This window comes from Nomascus leucogenys, chromosome 16 (genome assembly GCF_006542625.1).
Source record: "Nomascus leucogenys isolate Asia chromosome 16, Asia_NLE_v1, whole genome shotgun sequence".
In the NCBI taxonomy this organism is placed as follows: domain Eukaryota; kingdom Metazoa; phylum Chordata; class Mammalia; order Primates; family Hylobatidae; genus Nomascus; species Nomascus leucogenys.
In genome coordinates, this window is record NC_044396.1 from 5,247,145 (window position 1) to 5,261,659 (window position 14,515).

A 14,515-nucleotide genomic window follows, 5' to 3' on the forward strand; every position below is an offset into this window, starting at 1 on the left:
TCATCTGCAAAATAAAACGACCTACCCATCCCACAGCGTTATTATGAGTATTTAAGAAAATAATGTCTCTAAAGCACCCAGCATATGGTAGAAACTCAATAAATATTCGTGCCTTTTTCTTTGTTCTCTGAGAGGTAAAATACAGGTCATACATGATAAAAACTACAAAAATCCTGATGAAAGGAAATATTTGGCTTAGCGTGTACAACTTGAAAAGGGCGCAATTATCTAAATACCAAAAGTAAACCAACCTTTATTTTCTAAAAGCACCAAACTCATATAATCTTAAGTAGGTAAATTATAACCATGATGATAAGATACAGGATACCATGGGGGCAAGATAAACTGATGTTGCAGTAATTGCACTGGTATTATCTAAGAGTTTTTATTAGGAAACAACTGAGTATCCAGTTGGCAAAATACTGCAGATAATTTCAATTAAATGGTTCTTCCAATAAGCCAGCAATAATTTAAAGTTTGGCTGTATTTGCAGTATGAGAATTTCCTAATGGAAGGCTTCATAATGAATCTTAGTCACAGCATTTGAGAGTGCTGAAGGAGAACAAAGCCATGGCAAGGCGCCTGCAAATTACTACTGGTCCTTTGAGACTAGACTATACAAGCATTCTTAAAAAAAAAAAAAATTTAAAACACAACCTTACTAATGACTTTATATGGAAAAAGAACACTAGATATATATAGATCTACTTTTTAAGTCAGGAAACTCCGGGACATGATTTTAAACATTATTTTAACAATGGGTTACATATTCACAGTGTTAAAAAAAAAACATAGTGAGAAGTCGGCTTCCCACCCATCCCTATCCACCCAGTTCTCATCCCCCACCCCAAAGAGATAAACACTGTCTTTTTTTTTTTTTCTGAGACAGTATTACTCTGTCACCCAAGGCTAGGGTGCAGTGGCACCATCTCGGCTCACTGCAACCTCCATCTCCTGGGATCAAGCAATTCTCCCTGCCTCAGCCTCCCAGGTAGCTGGGATTACAGGCGCCCACCACCGTGCCCAGTTAATTTTTTTGTTTTGTTTTGTTTTTGAGACGGAGTCTCACTCTGTCACCCAGGCTGGAGTGCAGTGGCATGATCTCGGCTCACTGCAAGCTCCGCCTCCAGGGTTCACGCCATTCTCCTGCCTCACCCTCCTGAGTAGCTGGGACTACAGATGCCTGCCACCACACCCGGCTAATTTTTGTATTTTTAGTAGAGATGGGGTTTCACCATGTTAGCCAGGATGGTCTCGATCTCCTGACTTCGTGATCCGCCCGCCTCAGCCTCCCAAAGAGCTAGGATTACAGGCATGAGTCACCACGCCCGGCCAATTTTTGTATTTTTAGTAGAGACAGGGTTTCGTCATATTGGCCAGGCTGGATTCGAACTTCTGACTTCAGGTGATCCACCTGCCTTGGCCTCCCAGGCGTAAGCCACCATGCCAAACCAACAATGCCAATTTCTTATGTGTCCTTCCAGAGTCCCTTTATATGTAGTCAAGCAAAACATAATATATTCTTATTTTTTCCTGGTCTTTCCACACAAAAGGTAGCATTTTATACACAATGTTCTGCATCTCACAGGCAAATTTTTAATCCTAACATGTCCAGTGAAAGCAATAAATAATTTCAATGGGACAAAGACTTTAGTTTACACTTCAGTGGACTTTATTTTATTTTATTTTTTATTAGTTTATATTTATTTTCTTGAGACAGAGTATTGCTCTGTCACCCAGGCTGGAATGCAGTGGCACGATCTCGGCTCACTTGAACCACGTTCCTGGTTCAAGCAATTTTCCTGCCACAGCCTCCCAAGTAGCTGGGACTACAGGTGTCTGCCACCACGCCCAGCTAATTTTTGTATTTTTAGTAGAGATGTGGTTTTACCATATTGGCCAGGCTGGTCTCAAACTCCTGACCTCATGATCAGCCTCCCAAAGTGCTGGGATTACAGGCGTGAGCCGCCGCGCCCAGCCTTAGTGGACTTTTAAAAGGAGAAATAGGCTGGGTATGGCGGCTCACGCCTGTAATCCCAGTGTTTTGGGAAGCTGAGGCAGGAGAATAGCTTGAGGCCAGAAGTTTGAGACTAGTCTGGGCAACAGGATCCTCACTAGACCCTGTCTCTACAAAAAATATTTAAAAATAGCTGGGCATGGTGGCATGAGCCTGTAGTCCTAATAAAACAATTAAAAGGAAGACTAGAAATAAATGATGTTAATGTTAGCAAAAGTCAGAAATAATAGAAATATAAAGGGAAGACAAAGTTCAAAGGGAAAAGGGGGTGCAGTCTAACAAATCTTAAAAACTTTTCTCTGCTAAAACATTGGACTATCTTGTCTTTCATCAGTAAAAAAATCTCCTTACAGATACACAAAAAATTAAAATAAATATTGGTGAGAAGAGAGAGTGGGATAAAAAGAGATCAATTAGAAATGAGAGAAAGGTACTTGTGTCAGAATGGATTAAATTGTCAACTGTGTACAACTACAGACATGTAGAATTATAAAACATGAGAGCTATTTTTAACAAATTATAACAGTTGGGCAAAGTGGTTCATGTCTATAATCCCAGCACATTGGGTGGCTAAGGATGTGGGAACACTTGAGCCCAGGAGCTTGAGAGCAGCCTGGGCAACACGGTAAGACCCCATCTCTACAAAAAATAAACAAAATTAGCTGGGTGTGGTGGTGCGTGCCTGTATTCCCAGCTATTTGGGAGGCTGGGGTGGGAGGACTGCTTGAGCCTGGGAGGTTGAGGCTGCCATGTGTTAAGATGGCACCACTGCACTCCAGCTTACGTGACAGAGGAAGACCTTTCTTCTTTTCTTTTTGAGATGGAGTTTCGCTCTTGTTGCCCAGGCTGGTGTGCAACGGCGCGATCTTGGCTCACCATAACCTCTGCCTCCCGGGTTCAAGCAATTCTCCTGCCTCAGCCTCCTGAGTAGCCAGGATTACAGGCATGCGCCACCATGCTTGGCTAATATTTTTTGTATTTTTAGTAGAGACAGGGTTTCACCATGTTGATCAGGCTGGTCTCGAACTCCCGACCTCAGGTGATCTGCCCGCCTCAGCCTCCCAAAGTGCTGGGATTACAGGCGTAAGCCACCGTGCCCAGCCGACCCTTTTACAAAAAAAAAAAAAAAAAAAAAAAAAAAATATATATATATATATATATATATATATATATATATACACACAAAATCTTACTTCTGAATGTTTATTAACAATGGTACCTGATATAGTTTGGATATTTGTTTCTGCCCAAATCTCATGTTGAACTGTAATCTCCAATGGTGGAGATGGAGTCTGGTGAAAGGTGTTTGGATCATGGGGCAGATCTCTCATGGCTTGGTGCTGTCTTCACCACAGTGAGTTATTTAAAAGTGTGTGGCACCTTCACCTCACCACTCTTGCTCTTGCTCCTGTTCTCGCCACGTGATGTCCCTGCTCCCCCTTCGTGTTCTGCAATGATTGTAAGCTTCCTGGGGCCTCCCCAGAAGCAGATGCTTCCTGTACAGTCTGCAGAACCATGGGCCAATTAAACCTCTTTTCTTATAAATTACTCAGTCTCAGGTTTTTTTTTATAGCAATGCAAGAACGACCTAATACAATACCAGTTTAAATAAGTAAATGATATAGTACTTTCATGTCTAAGCCATCATCAATTTTAGCACCGTGTTGTTGGGAGGCTGAATAAAAACATCTTTTCAGAGGCCGGGCGTGGTGGCTCACGCCTGTAATCCCAGCACTTTGGGAGGCCGAGGTGGGCGGATCACAAGGTCAGGAGATCGAGACCATCCTGGCTAACATGGTGAGACCCCATCTCCACTAAAAATACAAAAATTAGCCAGGCGTGGTGGCAAATGCCTGTAGTCCCAGCTACCTGGGAGGCTAAGGCAGGAGAACCGCTTGAACTCGGGAGGTAGAGGTTGCAGTGAGCCGAGATCACGCCACTGCACCCCAGCCTCAGTGACAGAGTGAGACTTCATCTCAAGAAAACAAAAACAAGAAAAACAAAAACAAAAACATCCTTACAAAAGCTTTTCCAATGATGTTTATGAGAAAATAAGCCTTTACTCTCAGTGCAGCTTAAGTAGCTATTGTCTTGGTGCAGAGGTTCCTATACCATCTGGCCCACGCACCTTTACAGGCAAGCTGAAGTTGGTATGCAGTCAGTTTCCAGGGCCTGATCCTCTATCCCTAACTCTTGTAAGAGTCTCCAGCAGGGACCTAGCATTCCTGAACCAGCAATGCTTCTTCTGTAAGTCCCAAGGATCTGATCCAAGCTCTCACCAGTGCATATCTCTACTGATAAAAATCTGGAAGGAAGTGGTTGGGAATCCTGACATACCACTTCTCAAAGATTGCTAACCTTTGGCCCAAGATACCCTTCTTAGTCTTTAACTTACTTGAAAACAAAAAGGTTATTTTAAAGCCTAATAGAACTTTGGATATGTTTTCTAAAAGGAACAGTGGTCATATCTGAGAGTTAGCTTTCAAGACCAAAACATTCTATTCAACCCATAACATGACTGACATCTTTAACTGGGAAAAAAAAAAAATAGCACAAAACAATGCTGTTGCAATGACATGAGCAAAAAAAAAAATATATATATATATATATATATATATATAAATAGCTTTAAATTTTATAGTTCATGCCAATGCTTAAGGAAAAAGAGCTTATTTAGAGAAGAGGAGGTGGGTGTGGACTTCTGTGGATATTTTGAAAGGAATTACTAGGTATTCTTAAGGGCTTCAAAGGTTGAAACCACTAGTTCTTTATAATGTCTATGTTTCTTCCCAAACTAAAAGCTTTCTTTTCCTTATTAAAGGCCTGCTTTTAAATGTATCACCATGATTAGTATCCATTTTGCTTAAGATCAACATGAAGAGAGTGGGATAGAGAAAAGACAGAACTTTTCTTAATGCAAGAGGTAGAAGAAGAGGGAAAAAAAAAAAAGGTTTATAAAGGAGAGCAAACTCTCAGAGAGCAGGGGAGGCCACAAAGGGTGCAGGAGCCCGCACCTGCTGTAGACTGTGTATTGTAGATTGTGTACCCACACCTTGGGGGAAGAAAAGCGGATGGATGGAGAGATGTCAGCACAGACCGATGCTATCTGGAAAGACTGGTGGCTTTAGTATGTGAAGAGGGAGCTGTGTGCATGAAATTATACTAAGTCAAGTGTTACTGACTCTGAGACAGCCTATAATAGGATCACAAGAAACTTCAAGGTCACCTATTCCCACCATTGGTGGTGGTGCTGTTTAAACCAATTATACCATAAACAATGTACTCATTATTAGACGAGTATTTCAAAACATCTCAAGTTCACCTGTTCTAATTTCTTTGTTTGTTTTGTTTGTGAGACAGGGTCTCACTCTCTCACCCAAGCTGGAGTGCAGTGGCATGATCCCAGCTCACTGAAACCTCCGCCTCTGCAGCTCAAGCAATCCTCCCACCTTAGCCTTCCCAGTAGCTGGGGCCACAGGTGTGTGCCACCACACCTGGCTAATTATATATATATATATATATATATATGTATATAAAATTTTTTTTTTTGAGACAGAGTTTTGCTCTTGTCACCCAGGCTGGAGTGCAGTGGTGCGATCTTGGCTCACTGCAACCTCCACTTCCCAGGTTCAAGCGATTCTCTTGCCTCAGCCTCCCAAGCAGCTGGGGTTACAGGCACCCACCACCACGCCCAGCTAATTTTTGTATTTTTAGTAGAGAAAGGGTTTCACCATGTTGGCCAGGCTGGTCTCAAACTCCTAACCTCAGGTGATCCACCCGCCTTGGCCTCCCAAAGTGCTGGGATTACAGGCGTGAGCCACCGTGCCTGGCCCAATTTTTTATATTTTTTGTAGAGACTAGGTTTCACCATGTTGCCCATGTCAGTCTTAAACTCCTGAGCTCAAGCGATCTGCCCACCTCAACCTCTAAAAGTGCTGGGGTTACGGGCATGAGCTACCATGCCAGCTGTTCTAATTCCTAACTGAAATTTAGAACAGCTACTTTTTCCTTGGTTCAAGTCAATTATTTCTGCTTCTCCTTTAGTGATTACAATCAATTACATGTGAACATCCTATCATTTCTCTTCTTAAATATCTTGTATCTTAGATGAACTTATAATATAAATATTGATGGACTCTCATTAGAAAAACATGTGCTTTATGTTAATTTGGATGGATTTGTCAGTCTAGCCACACACCCTCATTCCCTTTATGGGCGGCAGTATAAATTTCCAAGAGTGTTAGCCAGGGCTGGGGCATGGCAAGTGGCCAGGAAACAGTAAAATAACTGGTTCAAAGGTGCATGGAATCTGTGACATTGGCTGGCTACATAAGTGTGATTCTGTAACCAACAAAGCAAGCCTGTATAAGAGAAACTTTTTAAAATGGCATTGAAAATATGCACATGCACACACAAATAAAAGCCTAGAAGGATATACTCTAAAATGCTAATAGTGCTTTGCCAATGAGTGATAGATTTACTGGTAATTCTTATTTTCTCTATTTCTTCTTTTATTTGTCCAAAAAAGTATTACTTTGATGATTTAAATATATTTTAAAAGATTCAAAATGGTAAACATGTCAGCAATAGAAATAACAGAAAATGGATAATCAACTATAAAGCGGAATACTATGCAGCTATCAAAACTAATGATATAGATCTATAGATGTCTATATATAGTGTTAAATAAGAAACAGGATGGGCATAGCACAGTGGCTGACATCTGCAATTCCAGTACTTTGGGAGGCAGAGGCAGGAGGATTACTTGAGCGCAGGGGTTCGAGACCAGTCTGGGCAATATAGTAAGACCTTGTCTCTACTAAAAATTAAAAAGAATTAGCTGGGTATGGTGGCACACACCAGTACTCAGGAGGCCAAGGCAGGAGGATCACTTGAACCCTAGAGGTCGAAACTGCAGTGAGTCACAATTGTGCCACTGCATTCCAGCCTGGGAGATAGACTAAAACCCTGTCACTAAATAAATAAATAAATAAATAAACAAATAAATAAATACAAAATAAATAGTGCAAAACAATCCCCATTAAAAAAAAACTCTTGTGTACGTATATAGATACACAAACTTATGTAAGCATGAAAAAAGTTTAGAAGGGTATAAAATCAGCAGCAGCAGTAGTTATCTTTGTGGATAAAATCAGAGTGGAGAAGATGTATTTTTTTTATTACATATGCTTCTCAATTGCTTGAATTTAAGAGCATACATACTTTTTTTATGGGGGGGGACAGGGTCTCAATCTGTCACCTAGGCTGGAGTGCAGTGACACAATCATAGCTCACTGTAACACTGAACTCTTGCGCTCAAGCAATCCTCCCACCTCAGCCTTGTATACCTTTATAATTTAAAGTTTAAAAAATGGAAGACAAAACTAAAATTAAAATGGGGGGGAAAGATGCATGTGTTTTCTCGGGAAACTAAGAATATGATTCCAAAATTCTCTTTGAGCTGATCATATATAAAACATACATGTGGCCGGGCACGGTGGCACACACCTGTAATTCCAGCACTTTGGGAAGCTGAGGCAGGCGGATTATCTGAGGTCGGGAGTTCAAGACCATCCTGACCAACATGGAGAAACCCCGTCTCAACTAAAAATACAAAATTAGCTGGGCGTGGTGGCGCACATCTGTAATCCCAGCTACTCAGGAGGCTGAGGGAGGAGAATCACTTGAACCTGGGAGGCCGAGGTTGCAGTGAGCCAAAATCGTGCCACTGCCCTCCAGTGTGAGCAACACAGTGAGAGTCTGTCTCAAAAAAACAAACAAAACAAAGCAAAAACCACATACATGTGCATTAGATTCTACAGACTATATACTGGTCATACACACACACACACACACACACACAATATATATGTGTGTATATATATACACACACATATATATGTTTATCTGCATGTATAGATGCTGAGTTGGAAATTGAATCATTTTAAGTTAACCTTTATCTATTTTTGGTTAGAAAATAGGGAGGTAGGCCGAGAGCGGTGGGTTATGCCTGAATCCCAGCACTTTGGGAGGCCGATGTGGGCAGATCATTTGAGGTCAGGAGTTTGAGACCAGCCTGGCCAACATGGTGAAACCCTGTTTCTACTAAAAATACAAAATTAGCCAGGTGTGGTGGTAGGCGCCTGTAGTCCCAGCTATTTCGGAGGCTGAGGCAGGAGAATCGCTTGAACCCCAAAGGTGGAGGTTGTAGTGAGCTGAGATCATGCCATTGCACTCCAGCCTGGGTAACGGTGTGAGACTCCATGTCAAAAAAAAAGAAAAAAAAACATAGGGAGGTAAATAACTAGAGTTGGCCAGGCGCAGTGGCTCACGCCTGTAATCCCAGCACTTTGGGAGGCTGAAGCAGGTGGATAACTGAGGCCAGGAGTTCGAGACCAGCCTGGCCGACACAGTGAAACCCATCTCTACCAAAAATACAAAAACAATCAGCTGGGCATGGTGGTGCACAACTGTAGACCCAGCTTCTCAGAAGGCTGAGGTACGAGAATCGCTTGAACCTGGGAGGTGGAAGTTGCAGTGAGCTGAGATCATGCCACTGCACTCCAGCCTGGGCAAGAGAGCGAGATTCTGTCTCAAATAATAATAATAATAATAATTAATTAAAAACAGAACTAGAATAATAAAGTTCCTTCTCATTTTCAAACTTATGAAGCACCACTGTACTTGAATACGTTTCATTCAGCAGTCTGTAGACTGGCTAATCAGTGAGTCCTACTTTTGTATATAAATATATTACATATGAAATCCAGTTTTCTTTTCTTTTCTTTTCTTTTTTTTTTTTTTTTTGAGAAGGAGTCTCACTCTGTCGCCCAGTCTGGAGTGCAGTGGTGCGATCTCGCTCACTGCAACCTCTGCCTCCCGGGTTCAAGCCATTCTCCTGCCTCAGCCTCCCCAGCAGCTGGGATTACAGGCATGTGCCACCATCCCCAGCTAATTTTGTATTTTTAGTAGAGACGGGGTTTCTCCATGTTGGCTAGGCTGGTCTCAAACTCCTGACCTCAGGTGATCCACCAGCCTCAGCCTCCCAAAGTGCTGGGATTACAGGCGTGAGCCACCACACCCGGCCTTTTTTTTTTTTTTTTTTTTTTTGAGAAAAAGAGTTTCACTCTTGTTGCCCAGGCTAGAGTGCAATGGCATGATCTTGGCTCACTGAAACCTCCACCTCCCGAGTTCAAGAGGTTCTCCTGCCTCAGCCTCCCAAGTAGCTGGGCTTACAGGCACGCGCCACCACGCCCGGCTAATTTATGTATTTTTTTTTTTTAGTAGAGACAGGGTTTCACCGTGTTGGCCAGGCTGGTCTCAAACTCCTGACCTCAGGTGATCTGCCCGCCTTGGCCTCCCAAAGTGTTGGGATTACTGGCGTGAGCCCTGCCTGGCCTCTACATTTTAATTATCTGCCAACAAACTCACTTAGTGGCTTGAAGAAAGCTACCTACTTTGTAGCTTCTGCACTTGATGGTACAAAGTAACTCTGCCCACCAATATCACATCATGCCAAGAGATGTTTCTAGTTCTTCTCAAACTTTCATTCCATATAGGTCTTTCCTATATGTATGGCCCTGTCAGGGGAAGCACAGCTGCACTGCACAGGAATCCTCTGCCACAAGACCTCACTAACATCACTTATTTCACACACATCTCCATTTTCCGTCTTACCTATTATCAGTCCCTCACCCTCTAACAATTCCCCTTGTATCTTCATGTTTCTTTCAGTCACCCCCAACCCCCCCCGCCCAAGGAAAGCAGATTTTGGTTTAGCGTAATAGAAGAACAATGGCTACAAGGAGGTGAACTTAGGCAGGTTTTCAGGACTTTGTCCAATTTCTCAAGTCCTTTACTATTTCTCCAAAGGCAAGGATACTGCACACTGCCCTAATTCCCTTTGAAAACCCTCTGGCTCGGCTTCAGACAGCCAGTACAATTTTACTGGGTGACACTTCGAATTGGCCTTCAACATCTGATTTCCACATTGTCTTCCTTGGCAATGACAACTGAAAGTTAGCATTGAGTTAAAACTACTTTGACATGAACTACAAGATGTGGAAGTAGCACCTCTTAGATTTACCACTTTTCTCCATGATACTGGGCAGGGGAGAGTGAAATGAGAGCAAAGTCTCCACCATGAGAAATGGAAAAGGTAAAGGAAAACAGAGACACTGAGTCGCTTAAAATAATATGGGAGCTGTTACATCTGTCAGAAATAACATGTTACATAATTAGAGTTTCATGAATCAGCAGTTTAGTCAGTAATTTACATTAATTTTTTTAAAAAAGAGAAAACATGAGAACTGGAAAAGGTAAAGTGGTTTCTGAAACAAGGCAGGCTTCAAAGGTATTTTATTCCACTCCCACACAGAAGGACATTGACAGGCAGATGACTCAGTCTGGCTTCATTAAGGGTTTCTTACTGCCTAATACACCTCATGGGAAAGGCCATCCCATCTCTCATCTCTCCCTGATAACTCTTCTCAATTCCTCCTGCCAAGTAATGGCCATATTATCTCCTCTAATTGAAGGTTATCCACCTGGAAATCACATACTTTAGGTACCAAGGGCTATGCTTAAAGCATATAAACATTTGAGGAATTTTGTGTGTGTTTTTAAAGACCCTTTATGCTAAAGTCATTGCAACATTTCAATAAAACACATAGCTTTATTTCAAAAATATTTACAATACCTATGATCATTGAGTTTGAACTTGATCATAAATCTAAGTAGTTTAGAGAGATAAGAAAGCTGTAGCCAGGCACAGTGGCTCACGCCTGTAATCTCAACACTTTGGGAGGCCAAGGCAGGTGGATCATGTCAGGGGTTTGATACCAGCCTGGCCAACATGGTGAAACCCTGTCTCTACTAAAAACACAAAAATTAGCCGGGTGTGGTGGCATGCACCTGTAGCCCCAGCTACTCAGGAGGCTGAGGCAGGAGAATCGCTTGAACCCGGGAGGCAGAGGTTGCAGTGAGCCTAGGCTGTGCCACTGCACTCCAGCCTGGGCAACAGAGCAAGACTCCGTCTCAAAAAAAAAAAAAAAGAAAGAAAGAAAGCTGTCAACATAAACATAAATACCATGTGTCCGTTCTAAACTCTCAAAACCAGAGAAAAAAGGTAGGATGAAAAAAATACTCAACCTATTTTCTTTTTCAAAAACCAGAGGTGGCAAATCTTAAGAAATGAGTCCAAAAGGCATTCCCATCTCTTTTGTAGAAAATGTGCTGTATTAGATACTGTTTGAAATAAGAGAGGCATTGGATTAGGCCTGGAAATCTCTCAGGCATAAATCAATTACTATGGTATTTTGAGAGACATGTTTTGAAAGAGCAAGATATCTGAAGCCATTTGGAGTCATTCATTCCACAGATGTTTATTACAGGTCTGCACGTGCCAGGCACTGTCTACACAGCTGCCCTCCATTCAAGCTCTGCCTCTCACCTACTGTGCAATCAAGGCTGAAGCACTTTAACATTTCTATGCCTCAGTTTCTTCATCTGTAAAAACAGGTAATAAAAAGTAGTTAAGAGATCAACCACACAAGATCTCTCTGAAGGGTAAAGGAGTATGTCTGGAAGAACTTTGTAAGCCATGAAAATGCTAGGGGTCATCCGACTAAACTGAATTCACAAATGACACTAATGCCTGTTGTGTCATAAATTACTAATATATCAGAGGAACATGAGCCTTCTTGCTTCAAGAGACACTTCATAATCCTATTAAATAAGGCTTATCGGCTCACTTAATCATCTCCCTGAAAAGTTAAATATATGAGAGAGAGATAAGGGAGGGGGGCACAGAAAGGGAGAGAGGGAGTCAGAAAGGTAGTTTGATGTGCAGATTTTGACATTACATTCATAGTCACCATAATTAATAACAAGAATCATGTCTATCTTAGTCACCACATTGGGTCTCTAATGGTGCACATTTGAAGAGGGCATGTTATTCTGAAAAAATATTCTCTGCATATCTGCATATCACAAAATGTACACCTATGAGGCTGACCTACCAATTCAATGTTTCCAAGAACAAATAGCAGTGAAATTACAAAACGTTATTTGTTATGTTGACGTGTGCAAACAAAAATGTTCTATTTTATAGTACATTTCAAGTTCAATCTGACCCTCATATCTAAACTATGTCCTATAAATAATGTCATATAAATAGTTTCGAACAGATTAGGAACAAAGCTCTTTTCAAAAACAAAAGTACGCTCCATGCAGTAGCAGTTAAAGGGGAAGTTCTGGTGTCTCCAGAGTTAGCCCATGGGCACAATGGCAGTTGAGAGAGACCATGTTAGACAAGTCATTTAGGTTCTGGCCAACATCTACTTTGAACAGGTCGCATTCCCAGGAGCTCCAGGCTGCCTTACCCCAGGGAAACGCAGGGGTGGTGGCTTGTCTTACAGAAGTGGTAGCCAAGGGGACCAGAAGGCACACCCGGTGCTAAAACACGCCTAAAACTTCCTCTAATGTTTGCAGCTCTTCCAATGACATTTGGGGAACTAAAGTATGGATAGCCTTTTCATTGCTAGAACCGCTATAATATGATGAGTTAAGAGTTTGATTTAATATTTATAAAGCACTTAGAAAGAGCCCAGCGCATAGTAAGAGCTATGTAAGTGTTTGGTAAATAAAGAAGGCACCCACCAGATTGGCTGGGTGAAGTCTCAATCTGGTGAGAAGGGAGAGAATCAAAATACACAACAGTCTATTTTTCACTTTGACAAAGATTTAGAAATTACAGTGCTCTGTATTTATTTTGCACCCAAGTGCACCCTAAGTAGTCTCTGGTGCAGGACTGAAATTCTACTCATGGTTCAGAAGTCACTGTGCACAACTCAGTGAAAGCGTTTTAAGTTTCAAGAGATGATTCCTTTCTCTTTTATCTTTCCAAGTAACGATGACTAAAAATGACAGAATCTAAAAATCTCAAAGCACTTCTAGTGGGTACATTCCAATGCTAAAACTGTGAGAATTAACAGGGCCAGATTCACTTGAAGAGACGTAAGGGTTCAAATCACAGAGAACTTAAAAGACGGAACTTATTAAGGTCTCTTACTACAGATCCGCTGACAACAGGTTAAACGATTCCATCCACCCCACTCTGGCAGCTGCCCCCTCCCCGACCCTCGCAGATGACCTGCACCCACTTTCGACCTCAGATAGGGTCTCCCCGCTCGGCGTTCCCAGTTCCTCCAGGCTCGGCGGCTGCGTGCGGCTTAACAAGGTCCAGCCACCGACACCCCTTGGGCGTTTAGGAATCTCGAGGCAGGATCTGAATTCACCTCGTGGAAACAAAGACCACAAACTCTCCGGGAGCCGGGGGCTGGGCTTTTTCCAAGGACAGGCAGCGGCCAAGGCCCGGGCAGCCCTCGCCCCGCCCCGGGCCGCCGAGTCCCAGACTTGCGGACCCTCCCGCCGGCCCCGCACCTACCTGACCCCGCGGTGCTGCTCCCGGCGCGGCGGGCGCGGAGCCGAACGCACTGCGCTTCCTCCTTCCCTGCAGGGCCGCCGGGCGCCGGCGTTTCCTCCCTGACGCGTCACGGCCGCTGGCGGCTCCTCCCGCGGAGCGCGCGGGAGGCCGAGGACAGCCGGGGAAGGCGCCGGATCCCAGCAGAGCGGCGCGAGCGGCGCGAGCGGCGGGCCGGGGGCAGCCCGTGCGGGGAGGGGCTGCAGGTTGCGTCCCTCTCAGGCCTCCGAGGAAACCCGCGCTCCTCTTCCCCGAGGACCCCCGCGAAAGGCCGGGCCGCGGTGCGCCGTCTGCCCCCGTCACGCGCTGTGCAAAGTTCAAGAGGACACGGTGGGTCCCGTCTGGAGTCACAGACTCTGGTGTTTCCCTCTGCTCTGCCCGCAGTAGCCGCTACCCTGGGGCCCAAGACTCGCGCGGGCCAGAGCGCCGGGGCCCAGCAGATGACCTGCTGTGTGCAGGGATCAGGACCCCCCGGGTGGGCCCGGGGTGTTGGGGGGCTGGCTTGGTGTAAACTGGAAACTCAGAGGAGTGAATTAAATATCCAAATAATTAAGAACAACTGTGATTCATTTAGCATTATTTGGACAGTTTTCCACTTTTTTCATTAGCAGAGTTACGGCCCTTGTGTTTATAAACAGTCGAGAACTTTCACAAACTGGCAGATCCTGTGTGCAGAGAAATTTCCTTTCCACACATCTTTTTAGATCTACTGACTCTTTTTTTACTCCCATTAATCTCCAAGTCAGCTGAGTGCACACTTTACAGCTCCTTATTACTCATTCTTGAATTACAGAAGCTGCGTTTTAGATCTGTTTATCTCTTTTAACAGATAGAAAAGCTGAATGGAGAAATAAGAATTACATGGTTCAATGGATGTGGAGTCAAGTGGTTAGGATTTTGAAGTAGAGTGGGTTGTTTTCTTTGTCCCACAACACTACTGTAATTTAGGTCTTATCAGATATCACTTGAAGATAGACTGAGACAACTACTTAAAGATTCCCATGTGCATATCATGC

At 43.4% G+C, this 14,515-nt stretch overlaps 1 protein-coding gene across 1 annotated transcript in view; it reads right to left on the reverse strand.

The window, feature by feature from the left end:
* Positions 1–13,513, reverse strand: part of LOC100586435 (serine/threonine-protein kinase Sgk3) — a 148,222-nt gene extending 134,709 nt beyond the window's left edge. Inside the window, exon 1 of the mRNA XM_030795045.1 lies at positions 13,464–13,513. The gene's annotated coding sequence lies outside the window, so the exon portion shown is untranslated. The remainder of the gene's footprint in view (positions 1–13,463) is intronic.
* Between the last annotated feature and the right edge of the window lie 1,002 nt (positions 13,514–14,515).